Below are 9,472 nucleotides of genomic sequence, written 5' to 3'. Positions count from 1 at the left end.
CCTCCTTCTCTTCTCTCCATCTCACCTCCTCTCTCTCCCTCGTCTCTTCTTCCCAGGAGGCCAAGCTGCCAGGTGTCGCAAACAGTTTTCATCGGACAAAAGCAAAGTAGTTGTACAGTACGTAAAATATGGCAAAAGGTGCGCGCACACTGAAGTAACTATCATCAAGTTTCAGGTTCTGTAAATTTGCATCACAACTGTTTATTCATGAATTTTCAATCTTGGAAAACCGATTGCCCTATTCATCTTGGACTTGGACAAAGATTGTTAGACAAAGGTTCCAAATAATATTTAATTCACTACGACTTCAACACTCTAAATTTGCTTACACATGAAATGAACTTGAAACAAAATCTAGCATGATAGAAACACAAACAATACATTAATGATCTGGACTGTAATACTTGAGATAAATTATACGAGTATTTGATCAATAGCAGATTATTGAAGGATGCAAAGTTTTACTTGCCTGTGAGTGGGCATAGGAGCGACTGGTGAGGAAGTTGAATGGCGTCAAGGTAGCAAATTTTTGCGGCGCCAGGCCGCCACTATATTACTTGTGGAAGCCTCGCAGACAGAGGCGGCGCCTGACCCGCTTGAAACAACGGGGTACAACTCCTTTGCTAAATTAACCACTGCGAGATAAAGTCATGTACTGGGAATTTACATGATGGATTGATGCTAAGTCAGAACTTGGAAACTGAGCCTCAATGGTTGGAGAGGAACACTGTTAGGAGAGTTGCACATGTTTGATTAGATCATTCCTACTAAATAAACCATCATAAAATAAAATCATGTACTGGAATATACATGTTGGATTTCTAAACTTGAAAACTGAGTTTCAAAGGTTGGAGATGAACACGAGAACAGCTGGACACATTTGATTGGATCATACATACTAATCAACCACCATTGAATAAAAATCCTGGTTATGCTCTTCTCCTTTTATTCCAGATTAACGCGGGGATGCTTTGGAGTGGGTAATCATCATAGATACGGAGATAAACAAAAAGTGTGCAACTGATACCAATTTACAGAATGTTTCTAAAGTATCCAATGACAAATAACTGCAGGGACCTGCAAAATAGAAAATCAAGTTAATAAAAGTTATCTACATATAAGTTGTAATATTATTTAATAATTGAAGTCTTGATTTAATGAGACAAACTACAATGGCCCTAACACTCTGCTTGAACTACACTAATTATGATTTATGAATGAACAGAGATCAATTCCAATTGTGTAGCCGTGAAAGACCATCTCTACTTTTGTAGTGCTCTAGCTCTAGAAAAGCAGTCCATCATAGTTGTACTGATTCTCGTCAGTAACAGCAAAAGCTAATCCCAAACGAAGAGTATAATATAGTTGCAGGGAACCTGCTAGTACACATCCCAACTGGATCGAGCGTTACCCGGGGTAGGCCGGCTGGACGCAGAGGTGGCCGGGGTAGACCTTGGCGTGGTTGCGCCTTGTGCTCGATGCGCTGGAGGCGCGTCTCCCTCGAGCACATGAAGAGGAGGCAGGGGACGAGCTACAGGAGCTCCATGGTGGAGGTCATGGTAGGTTGGGCGGTGCCAGATCAGGTAGAGGAGGTGCAGGGCGCACGGATCCGAGAGGGAGGCGCCGGATCTGGCCGATGGAGGTCCCGTGGCGGCGTTCGAACCTCCAAGGTGAGCTCGAGCACTGGGCATGGGGGTCCATGGTGCTGGCGCTGTGCTCCTAGAGAGAAGGAGGCAAGGAGATTAGAGAGAGAGGGGGGGGAGAAAAGGCAGTGGAGCGGCGGCGTGACGTAGGTGGTCCTCGGCGGCGACGCCGGTCACCGGACGACGGGCGAGGAGGCCGACGAGGAGGCGCACAGGAGGAGGAGTTCGGGGTCAGGAGCTCTACGGGGCTGGTGGTGGCGGCGTATGTGCGGCGGCACTCGGGCTGGGCGGGCCAGATCTGGGCTCGAACCGTTTTTCTCACTTTAAAAAGGACCGCGGGTTGATTATAGAAATTGGATGTCAAGTTGCTGTCTCAAAACCATTGGTTTTTCTCACAAAAGAGCAGATGCAAGTTGCTGTCAACTGGCGCTCCATCTGGATTCGGAATTCATTTTCATATGGGATGCATTTTGTGCAGTAAAAAAACCATTGGTTAGGAAGAAATAAAATCATGAATTTCCAGCCAATCAACTACCAAATATAGGCCCTTGACAGCAGCATTAATTCTGTCTCATACTTAAATTTAGTTACGGCATGTTGGCTTAGGTTGTTCATATAAATTTTCTTATTAATTATGTGGCATATCACTTAATGAGGTTGCCTGTGTGGTATATGTTTGGGGCAACTCGGTTTTTTTCTAGAGGCCAGAGCTCAGTGTCTAATCGCATCAAAGCATGCTGCTGTTTAGCATGATTGGCATAGCTTACAGTTTTTGTTAAACTGAATTAGCGAATATATGTTGCTTTTTCACGTGCGCACCATGTCCTTTGAGACAATTTCAAGATCTTAGAAATTAGCCCCAAGCTTCAAAATTCCAACAAACTAATACAAAGATGAGATTATTCATTTAAAATTAGCAAGTTATGAGAGGAGGTTTTGCATAAAGTAATTCTACATGGCGTAAGATTACAATATTCATTGTAGCAAGATTTTCTTTCTAATCTGCGGCACCGTCAAATTGGACATCCATCATGGTTCATGACATTAGGCATCAAGGATAGAAGCATATATGTTGGATATCTATGACATAAAGAGATTATCGTTTCAACTACTTGACCTATCAGTGTTTGGTTAGTTCAATCAAATTTATAGATTTACTGTTGATTGTTTGGATGGTTGGTTAGGAAAGTGAAAAGGAAACTCTTTGATGTTGACAACTTAGTTTCTCTGTGGTAATGACAAACTTCTTAATTTACTCACAAGTGAGGATCTGATGTCAGTTATTTTGTGGATCAAACCTGCCAGCAATGACCTTACTTGAACAATATCTATTCTGTGGGATCATACCACTGCAAACGTGCCAGCAAGTAAATTTGTTGGCATTTTATTCTGTTTCAGGATAACTTTTCTTTTTGTTGCTCAATAAAAGGAATATCCCTCTTCATAAATCTATTATTTCGCTTTCCCATGAAGCTGTAGTTCTCTCCAAATAATTTTGAGATTACACTAAGCAGAAGCTGCTAAACATGCCGTGGAAGCTGATGCAAAATCAAACAGTAAAGAGGAGGTTGCTTTGTGTTGCCATTGTTGTATGAATATAGTGCGACCTTCTGCTATTGTATGAAGAAAAGTATGTGCATAACTGCATACTTGCAGGAATAGAAGATAGATAAATATGACCTTGCGTACAGATTGTTGTGTAGATAAAACTGACCTTGCTTACAGATTTTGTTGTATGTATTTTTTTGTATAGTTGACCGAGATAGATAGAATATGGTAGAAGAAAGAGGTGCAGATTGTTGTATGGCCATATTGTACATGGTGATCATTGTTGTATTTATTTTACATAGATAGAATAATGATGTAGATATAGAGGGTTTTCGCATATGTACCAATTTTCATAGGAACTATGATTATGTATGACTGGTATATGGTGCACAAATCAGTCATATACTCATTTATTGCGTGTGGCATGTACTGTGTTTGTGAAGTGCGATGAGCAAACAACCTGAGTGGTTTTCTTCTTACTTGTCATGAAGTTTTGATGGATGAAGTTCTATACAATGCTTACTAAATTTTAGCGAGTTGACAATTTTCTGTCCTGTTGCAACGCACAGGCATCTGTCCTAGTAGTAGGTAAAGATAAAGATTATCTTTATATTAGTATCACCTCATTTATATTACAATTTTGTCTATATACAAATTGTAAAAGCGTATTATGACATGAGAAGAAAGCGTATTGTGACGGTGAACCCACGGAGTCAATCCGTGCTTTATTATTAGGGATAGATTTGATGCATGCACATATTTTTATAATCTATTTGTTTATTATTACCGTGCAGAGTTGACGATGGTTAGTGGAACAATGGTGGACAGGTGGTTGCGGTCAGCGGTGCAGGACATGAAAGAAAATAACCGGACAGAGGTTTTATGTCCGTGTCAAAAATGCAAATGAATAGTTTGGCTCGACCCCCATGACGATGGTCGTGTCGAAGCGCACCTGCTCATGACTGGTTTCATGGATGGCTATACTCGGTGGATAATTGAAGATGAGGATGACGATGTTGAGGATGCCGACGGGGCAGGCAATGATGACACGGGGAAAGACAAAGAGATGATCGATAATGGCGGCGGGGAAGAGGCCGGACATGGCGGCGGAGAAGGGGCCGGACATGGCGGCGGAGAAGGGGCCGGGCATGGCGGCGGAGAAGGGGCCGGACATGGTGGCAGAGAGAACGACATGGACTCCATGCAGCAGAGTTCGTCGGTACTAAGTTCAATGGTGCGGAACCCTCATGTTCAAGCGTTGCTTCGCAAGGAGACGAGTACTGAGAGAGCTGCTTCTAGAGAGGAGGCTAAGCTGGAGCAACTAGTGGTAGAATCGAACACTCCATTGTATGATGGTTGCAATCCTAAGGTGTCCCGCTTGAGTTTCACGCTCCAACTCCTGAAGACGAAGGCTAAAAACAAATGGACCGACACTAGCCTCGATGAGCATCTCAAGTACCTAAAGGATGTTCTTCCCGTGGGTAATCTATGTCCTAGTAGTGTTGATGAGGCCAAGAAGATCGTGTGCCCTCTTGATCTGCCACATCTTAGATACCATACATGCATCACGATTGCATAATTTATCGGAAGGAGCACGCAGAAAAAACAAGCTATCCGATGTGCAATGCTTCTTGATACAAGAAGGCCGGGAAGAAATGTCCCTAGAAAGTGGTATGGTACTTACCGATCACTCCCAGTCTCCAGAGGTATTTTGTAGATCCCAAGGAAGCAAAGCTAATGCGCTGGCACGCGTAGAGGAAGAAGCCCAACGATGGAGATGATCCGAAGCTGAGACACGTCAAGGATGGAAGCCAGTGGAGAGCGTTGAACAGCTTCTATCGGTATTTTGAATGTGATGCAAGGAGCATCGTGCTCGGCGCGTGTACCGATGGCATGAACCCGTTTGGCAACTAGAACACCAACCATAGCACATGGCCCGTGCTTGTATGGATGTACAACCTCCCCCCTGGTTGTGCATGAAATCGAAGTACATTCACATGATCATGCTTATTCAAGGGCCGAAACAACCAGGAAATAATATTAATTTGTATCTGGGGCTAGTTCAAGAGGAGTTAGACACGTTATGGAAAACACTGGCCAAGACATGGGACGCCAGCAAAGGCGAGTATTTCAACATGAGAGTCGCGCTGATCATGACAGTGCAGGACTATCTCGGTTACGGATATGTGGCAGGCTAGGTGTGCCATGGATATTGCGGATGCATGCGGTGCATGGATGATACGACGTCTCAGCAGCTAACGTCAAGGAAAGATGGCGGGTCTGGGAAAATCATGTACATGGGGCATCGAAGATGGCTCGAACAGGACGACCCATGGAGAAACCGTGGAGATCTATTCAATGGTCATACTGAGCATCGAGGACCTCCACGTAAGCGGAGCGGTGCCGAAATTGATGAGCTGTTGAAAAACTGGAAGGAGTGCCCCGCGCCGGGAAAGACGATCAGAAAGGCGCCGGAGCCGCTACTGAAGGTATGGAAGACGAGGTATGTGTTCTGGGGCTTGGAGTACTGGCACAAACATGATACACCTCATTGCCTTGATCAAATGCATATTTGTAAGAATGTCCTTGAGAGCTTGCTCGCAACACTGATGAACATGTCAGAAAAACCAAGGATGGGCCGAAGGCAAGAAAAGACTTGCAAGATTTGAAAGTCAGGGAAGATCTGCACATGCCGCCCCGTAAAATGTCAGACGAGACAGAGACGGAGACGAAGGCACGGGATAAGAAGGGCAAGAAAATAAAGAAAGAGGATTATTGCCCCCTTTCTTCCCCCGTCGCACCACCGCACCCCGGCGCTCGCCCCCGACCCCGGCCGGCGCTCGCCCCGACCCGGCCCTCGCCCCCGACCCCGGCGCTCGCCCCCGACCCCGGCAGGCGCTCGCCCCCGACCCCGGCCGGCGCTCGCCCTGACCCGGCCCTCGCCCCCGACCCCGGCGCTCGCCCCCGACCCCGGTGCACTCTCCCCAACCCGTCGGCCCTCGCCTCCCTCCTCTGCTTCCTCCCCTCCCAACCTCGGCCGTCGTCGGGCCTGCCTCCTCGCCCCTGCACCCTCTGTAAACCCCCCCCTCTCTCTCTCTGCTAGCTAGGTTTCTTCGGTTAATTTACTTAGGTTTTAGTTAGGGCAGTAAGTTAATTAGGTTATCTGTTTAGTTATGAATTTAGCTAGGTTTTAAAATAGGACAGAAATTTAGGGTTAAGCAATTGTAGTTAAAAGAAAAGGCAGCATTTAAGCAATTGTCCAAATCAACATCCCTTGTTAAAGCAAATTTAGCTAGGCTAAATTTATATGCAAATTTGAACTGGACATGTGATATGTGGATATGTCATGTTTTGGACATGTCATGTTTGGAATTTGAACATGTCATTTGGACATGTGATGTTTTGGTTCAATTTTGGTAAATGATCCGAGTGGCCTATGTTACGCCGGAATGTTGATTCATTTCCATTCCCGTGAATTTCAGGCGCTCGATATGTCCATTTTTTAGCAAAGGTCATGGAGAAATTTGTCGTGAATAAAGGCATGATTTGTGCTACATAGTTGGCATATCGAGTGCTGGCACATAGATTTCTTTTTTATGTCATTTCTCATTTATTCATACTTTCAGAAATAAACGAGGACACTTAATCAAAGGAAACATGTCGAACAACGAAGAAACTGGGCCTTCTGACCAAGATGCAGACGAGATGGATTATGAGGGTGAACAAGAGTACCTCGACTATTTGACTGCTAAGAAAGGTTTGCAGGTCGGCCTCGATGATGCTACTGACGCCGACATCGACACCGACGGTGCCGGCACCGATGGCGGCGCCGAGACCGGCGGGGAAGATACCGGCGGGGATGGTACCGACGCCGATGCCGCTATCGAAAAGAGGAAGCATAAGAAGCAGAGGATACAAAAACCTAACAAACTAGGGATTGGACGACTTGTGGTCACAAAGATGGCACCTGGCAAGTTTGAGCTATTAGAGCCGGAAGAACCTCGCAAGTGCTATGGGAACCAATTAGGATGCATCCTACGGGAATGCGTGAGCATCAACGACGATGACTTAAGGAGTAAAGAACATTTGACGCAGTTGCTCCTAACGAAGTTGCACAAGAGATTCAAGTTCCCCGACCGGGATGATAACATAGAACAACCGTGGGATGATCCGAAGATGAAAAAGAATAACAATCACGCCATGGGCATGTTTAGCAATGATTTGGCCTCCTGGAAAGGGAGGGTGAAACGAGCTATTGAGGCTGACAAACCCCTGTCCAAGATTATGGAGGAAAATCCGACACTTACGGAAGAGGAGTTCGAAAAGTTCAAGGACACTTGCGCTACCGAGGCAGCCAAGGATAAGGCTGCGAAATTCAAGAGCCTTCAGCAAAGGAACACGGGGAAGCATCGCCTTGGAAGCCGTGGCTACCTCGGTAAAAGGCCCATATGGGATAAGGAGGACGCGGAACATGAAGTCGCGAGTCTCCCAGACCCCTTCGCGAAGTTCACCAACCCCTTGGAGCGTGACTTCATCTGGGCCCGCTACAAGTGGGACAAGGAGAAAATGTTTTTTACATGGACCAGATCCAGAGGAAATTGATTAGACTACTGGAGAAGCATCACCAGCTTGCAGACGAAAGCCCTACTTCTCCGACAAGGCCCAAGTGGGACACCCCTCTCAACCGGGCCTTGAACAAACTTAAGGGACTCCCTTTGGGCCAGCGGTCGCAATATGGTCGTGTGCACGGCGCTGGAGACGGTGCCACGTGGAAGGTGTTTTACAACGAGGGCCCGGAGGCCAAGAAGCAGAAAAAGAAGTTTAGTCAGGTGGACATCTACGCAAAGGTGAAGCTTGCGGTCGAGAAAAAAGCAGCTGAGGACGCGGAAAAACAGCTGAGGAGAAAAATGAGTTGCCACGATAGGCAGTCAATGCAGCTGTAACTGCCTGCAGAAATGATTTCGCTACTAACTTGGTTCCAGCTATCATCAACTGGAAGAAGGAAAATCCAGACAAGACGGTAAATGATTTCCCGATGCCCAGTTTCATCGGGAGCAACTCCATGAACAACAACAACACCGCACCATCACTTGCTCACGCAACCGGGCCTCCTCTCGCGGTCGCTCCCGCTCATAGCAGCCCGTCCTCAGTCTCTGGAGCGCTAGGTGGGCCTTCGTCTTTGGATGAGCTCGACGCCGTCACGGTAATTACATGTCGCACCAACATATATATATATATATATATATATATATATATATATATAGAATATTCCATTTTCGTTGCCTTTCGGATGTTTTACGCCACAGACATATGTGTTTGCAGGGCGAAGAAACCCCGTGCACCATACTCTACTTGATCAAAGGCTAGAAGGTGGACGTGGGAAAGGGGATGATAATGAACCCCATGCAATCCATGTTCCACAACCAGCCGATCCCCGCTGGGCACTTCAGGGTTAGCTAGTCTAGTGTGAAATTGGGGCACAAGCATTTGCCTCCTCCGGTATATCCCGTGGGAGAGGACGACGAGACCCCGCCACGGATTGGAAACTGCAAGGGTTGGGTGTTGCTATGGCTGAAGAATCTTATTCGTCTGGAGACGTCCGAGAGCACACCAATAACCACACATCAACAAGCATGTGCGGAGACCACCACCCCGCCTACGCAATTACCAGCTCCTGTAGTGCCGAGTGAGAGCGGCGGTCGACGTGATGAAGGGGGTGCAATAGTACTGGTTGATGTAGTCAGTCCTGTAGAACAGAGAATGGATGATGAGACGAAGGTCGACCCTATGGGTTTCCTCAATACAAACGCGTATGACTGTGATATAGATATGATGAGTCAACCATATGACGAATCGGGCTATCAACATGCTAATGAGGATATGGATGATATGCCCGGGCAGGAAGGTCGTTGGAAGGATTGCAAAAAGTCTCTCTTCATGAATTCCTCACAGGACACGCCTGAAGATGTCGCCTCAACACAGGCTCAACTAGCCGGGGGTCGTATAGTGCTTAGCCCGGGAACCCTGGGGCAGGGGTTAAGGAAGGGTCTAGAAGGTGTGCCCAAGAAAAAGGAGAGGAAGAGATCGGGGAAGATAACTGCCTCCAAACAAGCAAGAGCACAAAGCAGCCAGACGATGCATTCTGAAGAGCGTGTACCCGTGAAAGGTGCTGCCATGTTCCATCTCACGGGCGAGCCGATGCTACCGCCGAAACCGCTGGAGGCACTATCAGGGGATCTCAGGAGACTGCACGACCATGTGCTGTCGACTGAGAAAAGCCT

At 46.6% G+C, this 9,472-nt stretch overlaps 1 long non-coding RNA gene across 1 annotated transcript; it reads right to left on the bottom strand.

Moving 5' to 3' along the window:
* Window positions 1-784: 784 nt before the first annotated feature.
* On the bottom strand, window positions 785-1,462 carry LOC147965274 (uncharacterized). The gene is made up of 2 exons (XR_015607397.1): window positions 1,412-1,462; window positions 785-1,077 (listed from the first exon to the last, which is right to left on the bottom strand). It is a non-coding gene; the product is annotated as an uncharacterized LOC147965274 (long non-coding RNA).
* Window positions 1,463-9,472: the final 8,010 nt, after the last annotated feature.

This window comes from Triticum urartu, chromosome 6A, assembly GCF_056163025.1.
Source record: "Triticum urartu cultivar PI428250 chromosome 6A, HENAU_Tu73, whole genome shotgun sequence".
Taxonomy (NCBI): Eukaryota; Viridiplantae; Streptophyta; class Magnoliopsida; order Poales; family Poaceae; genus Triticum; species Triticum urartu.
This window is presented reverse-complemented; position numbering and strand designations above follow the sequence as displayed.